This window comes from Pelophylax lessonae, assembly GCF_965119305.1.
Source record: "Pelophylax lessonae genome assembly, chromosome: 1".
Classification (NCBI taxonomy): Eukaryota; Metazoa; Chordata; class Amphibia; order Anura; family Ranidae; genus Pelophylax; species Pelophylax lessonae.
In genome coordinates, this window is record NC_138768.1 from 885,175,350 (window position 1) to 885,194,629 (window position 19,280).

The window sequence follows — 19,280 nt, forward strand, 5'->3', positions numbered from 1 at the left end:
ATTTTTAAATAGCAGATTAGAACAGCACTCTGTAGTAAAATATAGCTGAACGCTGCACACAACAGACTGACAAAAATATATATTTTTCTCCCTCCTCCTCCTCCTCCTCCTCAGTGGGCTTAAGTGAGGGCAAAAAGATTGTTCAGTGCACCACCCCCCACACAGCAAAATCGATGTAGATCGCTAATGGAGGATTGTTCTGTCCTGTGTCTCCTAATCTCTCCCTGCCTAATCTCTCCAGCCTGTCCCTAAAATGCTCTTCTATCTTTCCCTGCCTACACTCCGACATGTCCCTGCATTCTTTTCGGGCACAATGTTGTTTTACCCTGTCTGTCCATAATCAGCAACAGCCAGCACCGTTGTGTGTGCTCTCTCCCTACACTACAGCAGACTGACGCACACCGTGCTGTGTCTCTAGCTTATAAAGACCTGGGTCACATGCTTCAGCTGGCCAATCACAGCCATGCCATTAGTAGGCATGGCTGTGATGGCGTCTATGGCACACCAGGTAAACGCTTGTTGATTGGCTGTTGAAAGCCCGCCATTAAAAGCGCGCCATTACATACAAAACAGGAAATAAAATTACCAAACACAGATTTTAAACCCGAACATACAGTAAAGTTTTCGGGTCCGTGTCCGGGTAACAAAAATCCAATTATCCGGTACGAACCCGAATAATACAGTCTGTGTTCGCTCAACACTCCTGTATTTGGCTCCATCCATCTTCCCTGTCCCTGCTGAAGAAAAGCAGGCCCAAACCATGATGCTGCCACCACCATGTTTGCATCTCTGATCAGTCTTCTCCTTGTATGAGCTGAAAGTTTAGAGGGACGGCCAGGTCTTCGTAGATTTGCAGTGGTCTGATAATCCTTCCATTTCAATATTATCACTTGCACAGTGCTCCTTGGGGTGTTTAAAGCTTGGGAAATCTTTTTGTATCCAAATCTGGCTTTAAACTTCTCCACAACAGTATATCGGACCTGCCTGGTGTGTTCCTTGTTCTTCATGATGCTCTCTGCCCTTTAAACGGATCTCTGAGACTATCACAGTGCAGGTGCATTTATACGGAGACTTGATTACACACAGGTGGATTCTATTTATCATCATTAGTCATTTAGGTCAACATTGGATCATTCAGAGATCCTCACTGAACTTCTGGAGAGAGTTTGCTGCACTGAAAGTAAAGGGGCTGAATAATTTTGCACGCCCAAATTTTCAGTTTTTTATTTGTTAACAAAGTTTGAAATTTCCAATAAATTTCGTTCCACTTCATGATTGTGTCCCACTTGTTGTTGATTCATCACACAAAATTACAGTTTTATATCTTTATGTTTGAAGCCTGAAATGTGGCAAAAGGTCGAAAAGTTCAAGGGGGCCGAATACTTCTGCAAAGCACTGTAAATCCTTTGATATTTGGATCTATTCACCAGCCTTTACATTGCATTTCTTCCTATCCCTTGGATAACATTTTTTTGTCTGGTATACAAGCATTATGCACATTTAGTTAATTGTATGCATTTTTGTCATTTGCAATTGATGCGTTTTTTACTGCTTTACATGATTTATTTTTAAACTAGCACCTGTTCACTATACATACCTTTATTTCTGTTAGTATTTGTGAGAATACAGAATTGGCTGCTGGTTTTGTGTGGGAATTTGTCCCATTATTTACATCCTACCAACTTTTCTACTTTCCCCCTGACTCCCTTCTTTATTGTACCAAATTAGCAGCGCATAGGATTTCACGGGAGAGATAGTTAGTGAGGGAAATACATGTTGCTTAAAATCCCCACCAAGTGAGTTTGTTTGGTGGGGGGTGCATCCTTTCATGCACCTAAAACAGTTTGTATATTTGTACAGCAGAGAAATGTATATATATTTTTTTTCACTTAAATTATTTGTACATTTGTTCTTTTTTCCCTTTTCCCCCTTCTCCAGGTTTGTGGGATACTCCTCAATTTTTCGCAAAATATTTTGTAGGAGGCAGCTGTAGGGACATGACTCATTTTTGGTGTGGGGTGGATGTAGCACCCTCCCTGGTAGGTGCTAGGCAAACTATAATGGGGGCCTTGTCTGCTTAGCAGAAGGGCCTAATTGTTCATCTAGGCTGTCATGTGCTTCCAGGTGTGACTGTTGAGCTTGGGGAGTCTCCCCACTGTGTCCAAGGAGGGCAGTGGAGGAAACCTGACCAACAGCACACCAGGGCTTGTATCCACCCCAGAGGGCAGATTCTGCTGCAATGCATCCTGGGAGGGGGTATAAGTCTGAGGGGAGCACATGACAGGATGTCTTTGGTGGGAAGCAGAGTCCCAGGACGGAGGTGAAGGCTGTCTATCCTCCTGTCAGCATGAGGCAAGTGTCCTAGGCAGTCTGCCTAAGAGGACAGACAGTTGAGCTGGGCTGCAGAGAGGGATCCAGAGTGCTGAGGACCAAGCGGAGCTGCTGGGGCAGGAGTTTTCCAGGAAAGCAGTGTCATGAGTACTGTAAACTGCCCAGGGATCTGCCTAGGAGAGGGGACCTCTTCGGAAGGTCAGAGGGATCCAGGAGCCAGCTAGCCGATAGAGAAAGGGGTTGCCAGTATCTAAGCCCCGAAGAGAAGGAGGGTGCCAGTGTGGGCCCTGAAGCGTTAAGAGTTGCAGCAGTGTACAAGTAGCTACCTCAGCCAGGAGCCCTAAAGGGAGCAGTATAAAGGACTCTTGAGTCACAAGGAAGTGTCAGAAGTCAGTTCAAGTTCACAGACAGCAAGTCAGCGTTAACAAGCGCCAACGGGCGTTGACTGGCATTCAGCTAGCGTCAAGTCAGCGTCAAGAGGCATTTTTCTCAGCGTCCCATTCTATTGTATATAGTTGAGCCAGAGGAGTATCCCACTCATTCCCTTCTCCCTCCAAGTTCCTAAAATAAACACAAAACCCAAAGATGCTGGACTTTTTCATGTCTCAGTGCTCATACTTGGGGAACATGCTTAAATGGGCTGTTGTTGCTAGTGGTGACCCTGGCGGACCCACATTCAGCAACATGGCTGGGAAAAGTGCTACAATGTCAAGCTGCACCTTCCTTGGGGATTAATAGTGGGCGGAGCTAACAACTGTGTGTGCGGGACCAAGCTGTAACATCCACTTCCAAGTGTACAGGGGAAATATTCAGAGATCTCTCACCACCAAGGACTGCAGGGGGTGATCATAGAGGATCTCTCCCTACCATCCTAGAATACAGAAAAGTACAGGGAGACACCTATCAAGGAATACAGGAACTCCCTCCAGTAGAAAGATTCCCCAATCAAGAAATACAGGAATCCACCCTCCAGTAGAAGGAGACCCCATCCAGGAATGCAGGAACCCTCTTCCTCCTGTAGGAGAAGACCCTCATCTAGGAATACAATAATACCCTGCCCTCCCTCCAGTATAAGGAAACCTTCATTCAGGAATATAGGAACCCCCTCTCTCCCTCCAGCAAAAGGAGACCTTTATCCAGGAATATAGGAACCCCCCTCTGTCCCTCCAGTATAAGGAAACCTTTATCCAGGAATATAGGAACCCCCCTCTCTCCCTCCAGCAAAAGGAGACCTTCATCCAGGAATATAGGAACCCCCCTCTGTCCCTCCAGTATAAGGAAACCTTCATCCAGGAATATAGGAACCCCCCTCTCTCCCTCCAGCAAAAGGAGACCTTCATCCAGGAATATAAGAACCCCCTCTCTCCCTCCAGTATAAGGAAACCTTCATCCAGGAATATAGGAACCCCCTCTCTCCCTCCAGTATAAGGAAACCTTCATCCAGGAATATAGGAACCCCCCTCTGTCCCTCCAGTATAAGGAAACCTTCATCCAGGAATATAGGAAACCCCCTCTGTCCCTCCAGTATAAGGAAACCTTCATCCAGTATTATAGGAAATCCCCTCTTTCAGTAGAAAAAGACCCCCTATTCAATTCAAGGATTCAATGATAAAAACTGGAGTATAACATTTTCCTATAAATGTATTTATTGTATATGTTTTTGTTTATATATTTTGATAAATCAGAATATCCACAACTAAGAAAGAAGGCCATTTTGGCCACAGGAGTGTACAGCCAATTATTCTGTAAATGGATATATATTTTTTTATCAATCATTTGTTCTTCACAATAAAAACAAATTTTGTAATGAAAAAGCTGCTCTCGGCTATTAAATTCTCCACAATTGAGTTTGCCTTTTTGGTTGGGACTACCTCCACCTAAGCGTGTGGGGGGTTTCAAGTTAAGGGTGATAGCAGGTGTGGTTAGTGATCAAAATATTGATCAAAAGAGGGGAGATAGTAAAGGAAATTTGTAAATTCTGTATAAAACTATATTCTATTTTGTATGTATTACACACTGCACTCATTGTGCACACGGCACTATTAATGTTTTCATTACATGTTTGCATTCTTTCAAGTCCTGATTAGAATTAGCCTGCCTATGTTACGCCCCCATGTTACCATAAAAGTACAATTGGAATATTAATGTGATACCTATGTAATCATGTGTATAAAACCTTCAATTGCATCAAAAAAAACAGAACAGTTATTTTGAAAAGACGCAGAGGTTTGCTTCTATTGGAGGAATGGGGGTTCCTCTTCCTGGATGAGGTCTCTTCCTACTGGTAAAAATGAAGGTTTCTGTATTCCTGGGTGTGGATCTCCTTCTACTGGAGGGAGAAAGGAGAGTTCCAGTATTCCTGGATGGGGCGTCTTCTTCTAATGGTGGAAGGGAGCGGTGTTCCTGTATTCCTGGATGGGGGTTTTCTTCTATGGGAGGGAGTTGGGTTCCTGTATTCCTGAATGGGGGTCCTATTCTACCTGAGGGAGGGAAGGGAGTTCATGTATTCCTGGATGTAGTCGTATTCTACTGGGGTGGGGCAGGGTTTCTGTATTCCTGCATGGGGTCTTCTTCTACAAGAGGGAGGAAGGGAAAGGGGTTCTTGTATTCATGGATGGGGGTCTTCTTCTACTGGAGGAAAGGAGGCCCGGTATTGCTAGATAGGAGTTTCCATACACTGAAGGGAGGGATCAAGGCTCCTGTATTCATGGATGGAGACTCCTTCTATGGGAAGGAGGGGGGTTCCTTTATTCCTGGATGGGGGTCTCCTTCTACTAGAGAAAAAAAGGGGGGGGTCCTGTATAACTAGATGGGGTCTTCTTCTACTTGTGGGAGAAAGGGGGGTTCCTGTATTCTTTAATATGGGTCTCCTTCTACTGGAGGGAGAAAGAGAGGGTCCTGTATTTCTGGATGGAGGTCTTCTTCTACTGAAAGGATGGAGGGCAGGCCTGGACTGGCCATAAGGCACACCAGGCACTTGCCCGGTGATCCTTTCTTGTTTTTCCTGTTCCTGTGGGGCCAAGGCAGCGGGGCTGCTCCTTGAGCCGACGGTGCCATTCACCTAGCCTCTCTGTGGCTGGGTGGCAGGCCGGCCGCCAATTCAGCTCGGCCGTTGAGTCGGGGGGGGGGGCAGAAACTACATGTCAGATGACCTGTGACCATGAAGAGGGAGGGGATCTGGAGGAGACGTCAGAGGGAAAGTAAGTGCAGCTCTCCGCGTTTGCCTCTGGATAGGAGGACCAGCTGCATATACAGTAGAAGAATTGATCTCTCCTTTATTTCTCCTGCAGCCCCTGAAAGCCTTCTTCTTTTTTTTTTTTTTAAACAATATTTTATTGAAATTCAAAGCATTACAAATAACAAAACTGTGAGCAGTGGAGCAAAAGTACTTCAAACGGTAAAATACTAGTGACAACGCGCTCTGCCAAGTGTCAATGCTGGTCGCAAGGAATTTCCTGGGTGGAATCGCAGGATCAATTTTCTGCAAAGCCTAGGGTGTTTTGTGTAACTCTGGGGGGGGGGGGGGGGGGGGCTTTACAGAAAAGGAGCAAAGTATAGCCTGGTGTCAAGGAATGGCATGGGGGGGGGGAGACGGGGGAGAGGGAAGGGAGGATGGGTGGTAGGCATCATATTTAGTATTGGTAGGGTATCAAAACCGCCGTTGCTATTCGTTTGGGACTGGGCTGCCCACCGTAGTCGAGCGGCCCAGTCATGAAAGCTCAGAGGAGCCCGTTGTCACCTGAACAAACTTATACATACAGTGAGGCAGTAAAAAGAGGCTAAAACTTATTCATACTACATAGGGTGATTGCAGTTGGGGAGAGTGCTGTACACCGGTGCGTTGTAGTCCACTAAGTCAGTAGTGGTGGGATCTTAGATCGAACAGAGACGGGAGCTAAGTATCCTTCAGCTCTCATGGGGCAGGTGGATGATGGACAGTTCCATTTGTTGTCAAATTTTTCGTGAGACAGACTTGGGTCGATGGAGAGACCCCACAGATTCCGTGGTTCTCAATGCAGACATGGCAGTGGACAATTCTGAAATTGTGGGGGCAGAGTCCAAAAGCCAATGACGGAGTATCAGCCTGCGGGCCGACATCAGGCAGGGCACTATCCAGGATTTGTGTAAGGACAAAAGCTTCCAATTTGACTGAGACAAGGAGGTGGAGTTTTTGTTCAAGCAGTTAAAAAGTAGAGGGTATATATCATGGGGGAGTAGTACCCCGGTCAGTTTAGCAACATACCTAGTCACCTTATCCCAGAAGGATGATATGTGGATACACGACCATAGCTTGTGAAGAAGGGAAGGGAAACGTTCATTGCAAAGAGTACAAAAGTGGTGGGCGGCGTCAGTAGACCACCGAATGTGCGGGAGGTACGCACCATGTAGGATTTTAAATTGTTGTTCCCTCCAGAATTCGTTGGAGACGTACATACGGGTGGTGGTGTATCCTTGAAGGATCTTCCGATGTGCGTCAGAGGAGTGGAGCGCCTTGTTCCAAGGCTTGGCTATGGAAGCCGAAATCCCCTTCAAGAGTTCCTGATTTAGAGGCTTGTATAGCTGTGATATCCTGTGCTTTCCCTGTTGTATCCATGTGTCCAAAAGGTTTGAGCGAAAACGTTGTGAGGGAGTATTACACAGGTCTGATACATAACTTATACATTGCCTGAAATAGAGGTAATGCCCTGGAGGAAGGCCGTAGGCTTCCGCAAAGCTGGCGAAAGCCAACGGTCTGCCCGTGTGTACATCAAACAGTTGGTGGAACCGCTCGATCCCCTTAGATGACCACATTTCATAAATTGAGTGCTGCTGCGCCTGTGGGAACCCGGGGTGGCGGTGTATGGGTAGATACCTTGACAACCGCTGGGGGGTCCCCAGCTTCTTCCGCACTTCTCGCCAAGCCGCCACTGTGTCTCTTATCAAGATGTTGTTGCGAAGGGGTTGCGGTATATCCCCCGTCCCACAGTGCAGCAGCGCTATGAGGTCACATGGGGCCACCATCTGCGTCTCCAGCGACCAGTTGGTGTATCGCGAATCCTGGCTGAGCCAATCTAGACATCCCCTCAAGAGGCATACTATGTTGTATAATCTCGTGTTAGGTAGATCCACTCCCCCCTCTTTTTTCGGTAGGTGTAGTTTGATGAGGTTGATGCGAGGTCTCTTCCCCTTCCATAGGAAGGTGGACAGCGCTTTGTGTAGTCTAGTGACATCAGTGTGTTTTAAAAGCAAGGGAATGGTTTGCAGCGGATACAATAACTTGGGGAAGGTGGTCATTTTGTAAAGATGGCATCTTCCGAAGAAGGACAGCGGTAAGTTGGCCCAAGTTTTCATTTCAGCTATCATTTTATCGAGGACTGGCGTAAAATTTAGGTGATAAATTGATGAGGGGAAACGGCCTATTTTGACCCCAAGGTAAGTTATGTGTGATGTTGCTATACAGAGAGTTGAGGAGTTTGCCCACGACGGGGTACTCGTCGTGTTGAGGGGCAGGACTTCGCTCTTGGTAAAGTTAATGCGCAGACCCGAGCACAGACGGTAGTCAGCAAATATGGATTGTACTGTGGGTATATCCTGGCCTGGAGCCGATGTAAATAAAAGGACGTCATCAGCAAACATTGCAATACGAAGCTCTTTGGTGCCCACCCCAATACCATGTAAGTCTGGGTGTGCCAAAAGGGCCCTAGATAGCGGTTCCAGCGCCAAGTTGAACAAAAGCGGGGAAAGCGGGCACCCCTGCCTTGTCCCTTTGAATAGACGAAAGGACGGGGACATATGTCCCGCTATCACCACCTGTGCTGCTGGGGACGTGTACATCGCGCGGATCAGGTGGAGAAATTTACCGGAGAAGCCCAATTGGAGAAGCACGCGATCTAACCATTGGATATTAACGTTATCGAACGCCTTTTCGGCATCGAGAGTTATGATCGCTGTGTCTGCGCCCGGGTCTGATTTTGCCTTCTCCCATGCGAGAAGTACTTCCCTGATGTTAGAGGTCGCCTGTGAGGGGTGAACGAGAGTAGGCATTATGGATGCCAATCTGTCCGCCATCAATTTGGATAACAATTTGGAATCTACATTAAGTAGTGAGATCGGCCTATAAGAGCCCGGGTCTAGTGGGTCCTTACCTTTTTTGTATATCAGTTTGATGTGGGCTTGGCTGCCCGTAGGAAGGTAGGGATGGCCATCCAGTATATGGTTAAATACAGACAGCAGTGTCGGTGCTACCGATTCTATTGCTAGCTTGTAAAAGTCTGGAGTGTACCCGTCGGGGCCCGGTGATTTCCCCGGTGTTAGTGATTTGATGGTTTTGGTCAATTCTTCCAAAGTCAATGGGGCATTGAGCTGCGATAGTTGGTCCTGAGTAAGAGTCGGGAGGCCGATTCTGGAGAGCCACTCTGAGGCCATCCTCTCGTCCATAGGCTCATGGCTGTATAGGTTTTGGTAGAATTGAGCAAAAACCCTATTGATGTCTTTTGGGTCGTTCACTATTTGGCCGTCAGTGTCTCTGAGAGCAGACACCTGAGTAGGGGTAAAGGGACCTCGGCACAGAGAGGCCAAGAGCTTTCCCGGTTTGTTACCATAACAGTGGAACTTCCATTCCTGGTGTGATCTATATAGCTGTTCCCTCTTCTCGGCCCACTCATCAAAGACTGCCTTAGCAGACCGCCAGCGGACTATGTTTTCAGGGGAGTTGCGGCTGTGGAGCGCAGCCTGGGCCGCTCTCAGTGAAGAGCTGGCCGTCTCAAAAGATTTGGATAGTGTCTTCTTATATGCCGCGGCATAAGATATAAGACGACCTCTTAGGACTGCTTTCCCTGTCTCCCAAAGAAGGGTGGGAGATACCGAGGGAGATTTGTTTTGTGTAACAAATTCTGTCCAGGCCTCTTTGATGAGGGAGGAGACCCCCGGTCTTTAGCGAGATATGAGGGAAATCGCCAACATTTCGCAGCAGGAGTGGAGTTATATAGGGTGATGCCAACTGAGACTGGGGCGTGATCAGATATCGCTATGTCATGTATGAGAGGAGATGTCACATAAGCAAGTACAGTGGGATTCGCAAAAATGTAATCGATTCTGGAGAGCGTCTGGTGGGGGTGAGAATAAAAGGAGTATTCTCTCCCTTCAGGGTTGTGTAATCGCCACACATCGGAGAGGTGTACGCTATCCGCAAATTCCCGCAGCAACGAGGAGTGACGTGAACTTGGATTCTGGAGGGCCCTCGCGGCGAGGGATCTGTCCTCCGCCGGGTCCATTAGTTGGTTGAAGTCTCCCGCTACTAAAAGCGGTAGATGAAGGAAGGGAGCTAATGTCTGGGTTAAAGACTGAAAGAAAGGCGGTGAGGGCGTGTTCGGGGCGTAGACACCCGCAATTGCCCATTCCCGTTGCGCCGTGTCTAGGTGTAGTATCACTATGCGTCCCTCTGTGTCAGATACCGTGTGTTTGATGGTAGCTTGCAAGTTCTTGTGAACGAGTATTAGGACCCCTGCCTTGCCCTTCACTGCCGGAGAGCCAAAAACCTGTCCCACCCACAGCTTGCGCATACCATGGAAGTCCTTTGCTTCCAAATGCGTTTCCTGTAAAATTGCAATGTCAGCTTTCAAACGTTTCAAGTGTCTGAGAACTGCCATCCTTTTGTTAGGTGATCTAAGTCCCTTAACATTCCAAGATATGACACTCATGGAGGGTCCCACGGGAGAGACAACTCGTGATGATTAAGGATTATCTGTGGGAGCGCCCCTAGTGTTATGCCTCGTGGCGGGATGCCCAACTGGTCAAATAAGGAGGACAACGAACGGTAGGTGAAGGTAGATGCCAAGGGAATAGACAAAGGTAGAAGGGTAGGCCCAACGTGAGCCAAAGGGTAAACCAGCAAGGAACAAAAGATAAACATGTAGAACTTCACTTTTTTCCTCATGTAAATGAGCTCACGCATCGGACAGCGTTACCAGGTCCAGTGTGGTATGCCCCGCCTCAGATGATCAATCAGCAGTAATTGAGGGATGCTGCTTAGAACAAACGCGGGAGGTCCCCGACGTAGTAGCAGGGTCACACAACACTGGAGAGGGAAAGCTACAGAATGGCGGCGACCCGCGTGCACGGTATATCCCACACAGGCGGGTCGGGCCTATGTACTAAAATGGCATCTAATAACAAATATGCAGTAAAGAGACCCGTAAGGGGTCAAACAGCCATGCCAGGTATACTGAACTGGCTACGACTCTTCCTAGCGTAACTGGTAAAAGAATAAAGAAAATGACAGTTGTGTGTAACCATATTAGACATGTATAGTTACCAGGTACCAGTCTGAGGTACCGACGTTGGGAAGCACAGGATATGCACAGGACAAGGTCGTTGGAGCATAGTTGACAGTTATCAGTCCAGCATCAGGTGGGCCATCAGTGTGGTCTGTGGCGGTAAGAGATCCGTTGCTTCTTCGCTGGATCTTTTCTGGGGCTCTGCTGTCCCCTAGCCCCCTGGGGGCGTTGAGGTGACGGTGTGGACGGGGGGTCCAGGGTGAGTTTGTAGTGGCGTTCCAGAAAGTGGTAGGCCTCGTCGGGTGCCGAGAAGGATTTCTGTTCTCTGGATAGGTCCGCTAGGCGAAGTATGGCTGGGTATGCCACTGTAAACTTTATAGACTTGTGGAACAGGGCCTGACAAATCGGTTGAAAGGCCTTCCTGCGGCGGGAAACCTTCTGGGAGTAATCTGCGAATATCAGCAGCTTATGGCCGTCGACTTGCAGAGCCTTGGAGTTGCGGAAGGATTTTAGAATATTCTGCCGGTCCATATAATTCAGGTATCGCACGATGATCGATCGCGGTGTGCGTCTGTCATTGGAGGGGGCCCACAGGCGATGAGCGCGTTCCACAGAGCATGGCGTCTGGATCCCCAGAGCCGCAGGGAGGCGTGCTGAAGCTATGTCACACAGAGTTTCTGCTCCATAGGTCTCTGGCAGTCCTATGATCCGGAGGTTATTTCTCCTAGATCTGTTCTCCAGATCGTCCACCTTATCTAGGAGATACCTCTGTGTCTGCCTGGCCTGCTGGTCCATCGCAAAGGATCCCTGGAGCTCGTCTTCAAGGTCAGACATTCTGTGCTCTATTTCTGTTAGCCGATGTGCATGGTCTCCTATCTCCTTCTTTATCTGGGCAATCCCCTCAGAGATGGCTTTGTCCACAGCGTCCTTGATCGTGGGGGACAGCAGGGTGGCCACAGCCTGTGCCAGGGAGGATATCTGTGCCTCGGGGATGGATGTGGTGGTCTGGTGTGGCTGTGTCAGTGGCGCCTGAGGGGGGGGCGGCGTCCGCCATGTCTTCCTCAGAGTAGGCCGCATGTGAAGCCGCGGGCTTGATTTGGGCCACCGGCGGAGCGCCGCCGTGATGGAGGAATCGATCCATAGCGATCGGGGTCCCGGGTCACTGGCTGGCTGATGGCAGCAAAAGCGAGTGCGGATGGGCAAGTATGCGGGCTATGTGGCCGGTTTGTCCTGGAGCCGATGTCCCACGCTGCCTCCTACATGGGCGCCGGAACCGGAAGTGCCGAAAGCCTTCTTCTTCTCTCCCTCCTGTAGGCATTCAGGGGTGCAGGAGAAAAATTGAGAGATTGATTATTCTACTGTATATGGAGCTGGTCCTCCTATCCTTCTTCTGCCTTCTATGCTCTCTGGCCCCTCCCATTGCTCTCCCCCCACTGTGCTCTTATGCCCCCCTGCTCTCAGGCTCCCCCCCCCACTGCTCCCTAGCCCCCAACTTCTCTCCAGCCCTCCAGTGCTCTCCACGCAACAGTGCTCTCCCCCTGAGCTCTTAGGCTACCCCCACTGCTCTCTGCCCCCCACTGTGCTCTCAGGACCACCCCACTGCTCTCCAGCCCCCAACTGCTCTCCAGCCCTCCAGTGCTCTCCAGGCCACAGTGTTCTCCCCCCCTTATGCTCTCAGGCTCCCCCACTGCTCTCCAGCCCCAACTGCTTTGCAATGATGTCCGGGCCCCCTTAGTGCTTCCCCCCCCCGTGCTCTTAGGCCCCCCTGTGCTCTCCAGCCACCCTGTGATCTCCACCCCTCCTGTGCTCTTTGCTCCCCCTGTGTTCACCGCCCTTTAAGTGCTCCCCACCCCCTCAGGGCTCTCTGACCCCCCCCCAGTGCTCTCCGACTCCCCCCATGCTCTTCAGCCCCCTAGTGCTCTTAGGTCCACCTGTGCTCTCAGTCCCCCATGCTCTCCGACCCTCCTCAGTGCCCTGGTGCTCTAGGCCCACCCTGTGGCCCCCATGTTCTCTTCCCCCGTGTGCTCTCCACCCCTCTAAGTGCTCTCCAGCCCGCCCTGTGCTCTATGCCACCCCCCAGTGCTCTCCAGCACCCCCCCATTGCTCTCTCCACCCACTAGTGCTCCTAAGCCCCCATGTTCTCTCTGCCCCCATGCTTACCTGGCCCCACTTTTGCTTTCTGACCCCCCCATTCTCTCAGTCCCCAGTGCTCTCTAGTCCCCCTGTGTTCTCTGCCCCCCCCCCCAGTGCTCTAGGCCCACCCTGTGCTCTTCACCCCCATGTTTTCTGCCGACTCCCTAAAGTGCTCTCCAGCCCCCCCATGCTCTCTGTCCCCAGTGCTCTCCTGGCCCCCCTTATGCTTTCTGCCCCCCTGTGCTCTCCGCCTCCTATGCTCTTTAGCCCCCCCATGTTCTACGCCCCCCCCCCCCATGCTCTCCGTTCCTCCTGGTAAACATATCATGGGCTGCTCAGTCTAAAATGCCCGGGCCTATTTTCTGTCCCAATCCGGGCCTGATGGAGAGTATTGCTATATCTCTGGATGGGGGTGTTCTTCTATGGGGGGAGGAAGGGGGGGGTTCCTGTGTTCCTAGATAAGGGTCACCTTCTACTAGAGGAAGGAAGTTGCGGTTCCTGTATTCCTGGACGGAGTGTTCTTCTACTAGAGGGAGGGAGTCTTCTTCTACTAGAGGGATGGAGAAGGGTTCCTGTATTAATGGATGCGGTCTTCTTCTACTGGAGGGAGGGGGTTACTATATTTGTTGATGGAGTCTGTCTTTCCGGGAAGGAGGGAGTGGGGTTCCTGTATTCCTGGATAGGGGTATTTTTCCACTGGAAGTATGGTCCTCTACTTCTATTGGTGGAAGGGAGGAGGTTTCCTTTAGTCCTTGATAAGGGTCTCCTTCTACTGCAGAGAGCTGGATGGAGGTCTCCTTCTAATGTAGGGATGGAGGGGGTTCCTGTATTCCTGGATGGGTGTGTTTTTCTATGGGAGAAAGGGACAAGGGTTCCTCTATTTCTGTATGGGAGTCCCCTTCTACTTCTAAGGGATGGGGGTTTCCTTCTACTGGAGGGAGGGAGGAGGGTTCCTGTATTCCTGGATGGGGGTCTCCTTCTTGGGAAGGAGGGAGGGGCTTTCCTCTATTTCTGCATATGAGTCTGTTTCTACTGGATGTATGGGGGTCACCTTCTAGTGGAAGAAGGGAGGAGGGTTCCAGTATTCCTGGATGGTGGTATCGTTCTTTGGGAGGGAGGGGGGGGGTCCTTGTGTTTATAGTTAGGGGTCTCCTTCTACCTGAGGGAGGGAGGTGGGTTCCTTTTTTTCTGGTTGGGGGTCTCCTATTTTAGGGAATGAGGAAGGTACCTTTTTTCTTGGATGGGGGTCTTATTCTGCTAGAGGGAGGGAGGAGAGTTCCGGTAATCCTGGATGGGGATCTTTGGGAATGAGGGGGGGGGGGTTATTGTGTTTATAGTTAGGGGTCTCCTTTTACTAGAGGATGGGAGCGAGGGTTCCTGTACTCCTGGATGGTGGTATCCTTCTTTGGGAAGGAGGGGGGGTTCTTGTGTTAATAGTTAGGGGTCTCCTTCTACTTGAGGGAGGGAGGTGAGTTCCTGTTTTCCTGGTTGGAGGTCTCCTTCTATTTTAGGGAGGGATGAAGGTACCTTTTTTCTTGGATGGGGGTCTTATTCTTCTAGAGGGAGGGAGGAGAGTTCTGGTAATCCTGGAAGGGAGTCTCCTTCTAATGAAGGGAAGGAGCAAAGTTTCTTTATTCCTGGGTTAGGTTTTCCTATATGGGAAGGAGGGGGATTCCTTTATTCCTGGATGGGGGTCTCACTGTACATGTCTGTATTCCTGAATGGGTGGGAGGGGTCCCCTCTCACCACTCATCTTCACTCCTTGATGGTGGTGTATCTTTGAATATTTCCATCTGAAACCTGAAAATGTATGTTTTAACTGTTTTTAGCTCTGTCCACTACTTAACCCCTGGAGGGGTTGTAGTATGATATTTTTTGCCCTGGGCACTAGATGACCTTTTCCTGGCACTGTGTGAATCTATTCTCCAGTGTTTCGGACATGCTTTTGCTTTGATGACTCTCTATTATATGCTAACCGTTATATACAGTATTCATAGCAAACTCTTCTTGGAGATGGGGATTCTCAGTTGGCATATATCCCAATAGATTTTCAAGCCGGCCAATGGAGACAAAGCGATCCCTCTCTGATTAATCACTCCTTTATCTTGCTGATTTGCCATCGTCCTATTTGATAATTTTGTGTACTCATAAGACTGTGGACATATGGGGGACATTTACTAAACCTGGAGCACACAGAATCTGGTATAGCTGTGCATAGCAACCAATCAGCTTTCAGGTTTTATTGTCAAATATTAAGTGAACAAACTGAAGTTAGAAGCTGACTGGTTACTATTCACAGCTACACCAGATTCTGCATTCTCCAGTTTTAGTAAATCTCCCCCATAGTGTCAGTATTGGGCAAACAGACACAGCTGGAGATGAAATGAGCTCTAGTCTATACCGAAGTCAAGTGATTCACTTCCACAATGAGCCGCATGTATAACTAATTATATATGCACAAAAACAGTGTGTGTGTTCCCCAAAACACAAAAATAATTCATATACATATATAATACAAAGAGGGGTTAGAGCACAGTGAGCAAAACTTCAAACTTCTTTCAAAATTGCAACTTCAGTCATTCCAGGCCTTTTTTATTACTAAGATTTTTCCACTGCATGGTGTCGATTAGGAATTAGAAAGGGCCGGGATCCCTGAAGTTGACATTATTGATATTATTATTATGAATTTATACATTTATGCTCACTGTTCTATAACCGCCTTTGGTTTATATGTGGATTTTCTGGTGTTTTTGGGAACACACCTGGTTATATACATAGCTAACTTTTTATTTCAACTGCTGGTGCTGTCTACCCTCTTAAACTTTATATATACTGTATATACTAGACATTAAGCCTGTTAAATTAATGGGTGCTAGAACATATGTGGTCAGAAAGCACTCGATCGCTGCTTGCAATCAGGAACTTTCTGTTCACGGCGGTCACATGACCATAAGTCCCACCTTCCAGCATCCTAAACCCCTAAAAGTGCCTGCAGTTTCCAGCTCTAAGGGGTTAAGGTGCAATTTAAGTTAATGATTCATGTTCTCACAGCTGCTAAGCAAGCAATCAGTAGAGATGTCCCGAACGGTTCCCGGCGAACTTCGCTTGTTCGCGTTCGCCTCGGTGGGCGAACATATGCGATGTTCGGTCCGCTCCCTATACATCATCATTGAGGCAAACTTTGACCCTGTACCTCACAGTCAGCAGACACATTCCAGGCCAATCAGCATACCTCCCTCCCACACCCTCCCACCTCCTATAAAAAAGCAAGGACAGCATCCATCTTAGATCATTCTGAAGCTGCAGTGTTAGTTAGAGCAGGGAGAGGGCTGCTGCTGCTGCTGAATTAATAGGGAAATCATTAGCTAGGCCAGTGTTCTGTGTCCACTCCTGCTGTAAGGACAGCATCCTGACAGCACCCCAAAAAGCCCTTTTAGGGCTGGTATATCAGTCTGCTTTTATTTATTTTTTTTCTATATATTTATCAGGCATTTTTGGAGGCAGGCATGACTTTTTTTTTGGATTAGTGTCGGGGGGGTCTTTAAAAGTGTACCTGTGAAGTTTCAGCTCTGTAGCATGTCCAGAACCAGAAAAAAAGATCATATAGGTATAAAAGGAGGGTCCCACCATCCCTGCTCTACTGAAAAATGAACCAGAACCAGAAAAAAAATTAGAATTAGGACTAAGGTTAGGGCTAGGGCTAGGGTTAGGGCTAGGGTTAGGATCAGGGCTAAGGTTAGGGTTATTTTTAGTGCTTAGGGTTAGACGGTTAGGGTTAGAGGGGTAGGGGTAGGGCTACTAACTCTAACCCTAAGTATCTCACCGTAACCCTAACCCTATCCCCTAACAGTAAACCTAACCCTAACCCTCTAACCTTAACCACTTTAATACAGGGCACTTCCCTCCCTTCCCGCCCAGGCCAATTTTCCCCTTTTAGCGCTGTTGCATTTTGAATGACAATTGTGCGGTCATGCAACACTGTACCTACACCAAATTTATGTCATTTTCCCCCCACAAATAGAGCTTTCTTTTGGTGGTATTTGATCACCTCTGGGTTTTTTCCTTTTTGCTAAACAAATAAAAAAAAACAGAAAAGTTTGAAAAAAAAAAAAAAGTTTTTTTGTTTGTTATACAATTTTGTAAATAAATAAGTTTTTTTCCTGCACTGATGAGCACTGATGAGACTGCACTGACAGGCACTGATGGGGTGGCAATGATGGGGTGGCACTGATGGGGTGGCACTGATAGGCGGCACTGATAGGCGGCACTGATAGGCACTGATATGTGGCACTGATAGGTAGCACAGATATGCAGCATTGGTGGGCACTGATAGGCGGCACTGCTGGGCACTGATAGGCGGCATTGATGGGCACTGATAGGCGGCACTGATAGGTGGCACTGACGGGCACTAATGGGCACTGATAGGCAGCACTGGTGGGCACTGATGGGCGGCACTGATCGGCACTGACGGGCGGCACTGATGGGCACTAATGGGCACTGAAAGGCGGCACTGGTGGGCAATAATGGGCACTGGTGGGCGACACTAAAGGATTGCAATGATGGGCACTTGTGGGCAGCACTGATAGGGAGGACACTGGTGGGCATCACTGATGGGGAGGGCAATGGGGGGCTCCCTGAGCCCTGATTGCCATCCCTGGTGGCCATAGTGGGCATCCCTGGGGTCATAGTGGGCATCCCTGGGGTCATAGTGGGCATCCCTGGTGGATCTAGTGGCATCCCCCCCCCCCCCCCCAGAGTCTACCCTGGTAATCAATGATCTGATTACCAGTGCCGACCCTCCCCCCTGTCAGGGGAGTCGCCGATCGGCGCTCCTTTACTCGTGCCTGTCAGGCACGAACTAAGGAAAGCCGATCAACGGCTGTTCCTGTTTACGATGTGACCAGCCGTGATTGGACACGGCTGATCACATGGTAAAGAGCTACGTCAGTAGTCTCTTTACCGAGATCGGAGGTGCAGGGTGTCAGACTGACACCTCGCATCACCGATCGCCGCTCTGCGCGCCCCCGGGGGGTGCCCAGAGCTGTGTTATCCTGCCGCCGTGATATGACGTCCGGTCAGGATAACTCAACCACATTCCCGCCGTCATTTTGTAATAGGGCGGGCGGGAAGTGGTTAACCCTAACCCTCTAAGCCTAGCCATAAAAATAACCCTAACCCTAGCCCTAACCATAACCCTAACCCTAGCCCTAAGCCTAACCCTCTAAGCCTAGCCATAAAAATAACCCTAACCCTAATTCGTAATTTTTTTCTGGTTCTGGACATGCTACAGAGCTGAAACTTCACAGGTACACTTTTTTGACCCCCCCAGACAATAAATCCAAAGACATTTTTTATTTTTTTTATTTTTATTTTTTTTTTATTTTTCCAATATTTGTCTCTCTATCAAAAATGACAATTTTTAAGAACTTTTTTTTTGTGTGATTCAGTGTCTGGGGGGTCTAAAAAGTGTACCTGTGAAGTTTCAGCTCTGTAGCATGTCCAGAACCAGAAAAAAAATTAGAATTAGGGTTAGGGTCAGGGCTAGGATTAGGGTTAGAGGGTTAGGGTTAGAGGCGTAGGGGTAGGGTTAGGGTTATTTTTAGTGCTTAGGGTTAGACGGTTAGGGTTAGAGGCGTAGGGGTAGGGTTAGGGTTATTTTTAGTGCTTAGGGTTAGACGGTTAGGGTTAGAGGCGTAGGGGTAGGGCTACTAACTCTAACCCTAAGTATCTCACCGTAACCCTAACCCTAGCCCCTAACACTAAACCTAACCTTAACCCTAACCCTTAAAGCCCAGTTCCTGTCCCATTTTGGTCGGTTCTGGTCTGTTTGCGGTTGTTTGCGGTGCGTTAAATGGGGAGTTTGGTCTGTCACTGTGAAGTGGGCGTAACCCTTACACTACCTGATTGATACAACATCATACCTGATCGTATACACACACTGGATGTTTTAAAGCACGTTATTCCAAACAATTTAGGAATGTTAGGTGATTTATGCCCTTTATGGAATAAAACCCGACTCTGCGTCAACTACGTAATTTTCCATGGGAGTTTTGCCATGGATCCCCCTCCGGCATGCCACAGTCCAGGTGTTAGTCCCCTTGAAACAACTTTTCCATCACTATTGTGGCCAGAAAGAGTCCATGTGGGTTTTAAAATTCGCCTGCCTATTGAAGTCTATGGCGGTTCGCCCGGTTCGCGAACATTAAATTTTATGTTCGCGACATCACTAGCAATCAGCAAAGCATGGAAATCCACCACCCCCTCTATAACCAAAGTATATCTTGGATTACGCAAACAATGTTACATGATAAGGTGGAGGAGAGGATATCCAATACAATGCACACACATTCTGCTGTTTGCTATCTGTGGTGCACACATTTTCTCCCTGCCGGAATAGAGAAGTCTGTTTGGCTTCTAGGCAGGGCTGAAGTTTCGCCCGGCCGCCCGAAATCTCTGCGCTCCAAGTCCCAACGGCTGTCCGTGGGGCACATGGGCAGTAGCGCAATCCCACGGACACAGGGACTGGACGCAGAGACACTTGGACTTTATAGATTAGATGTG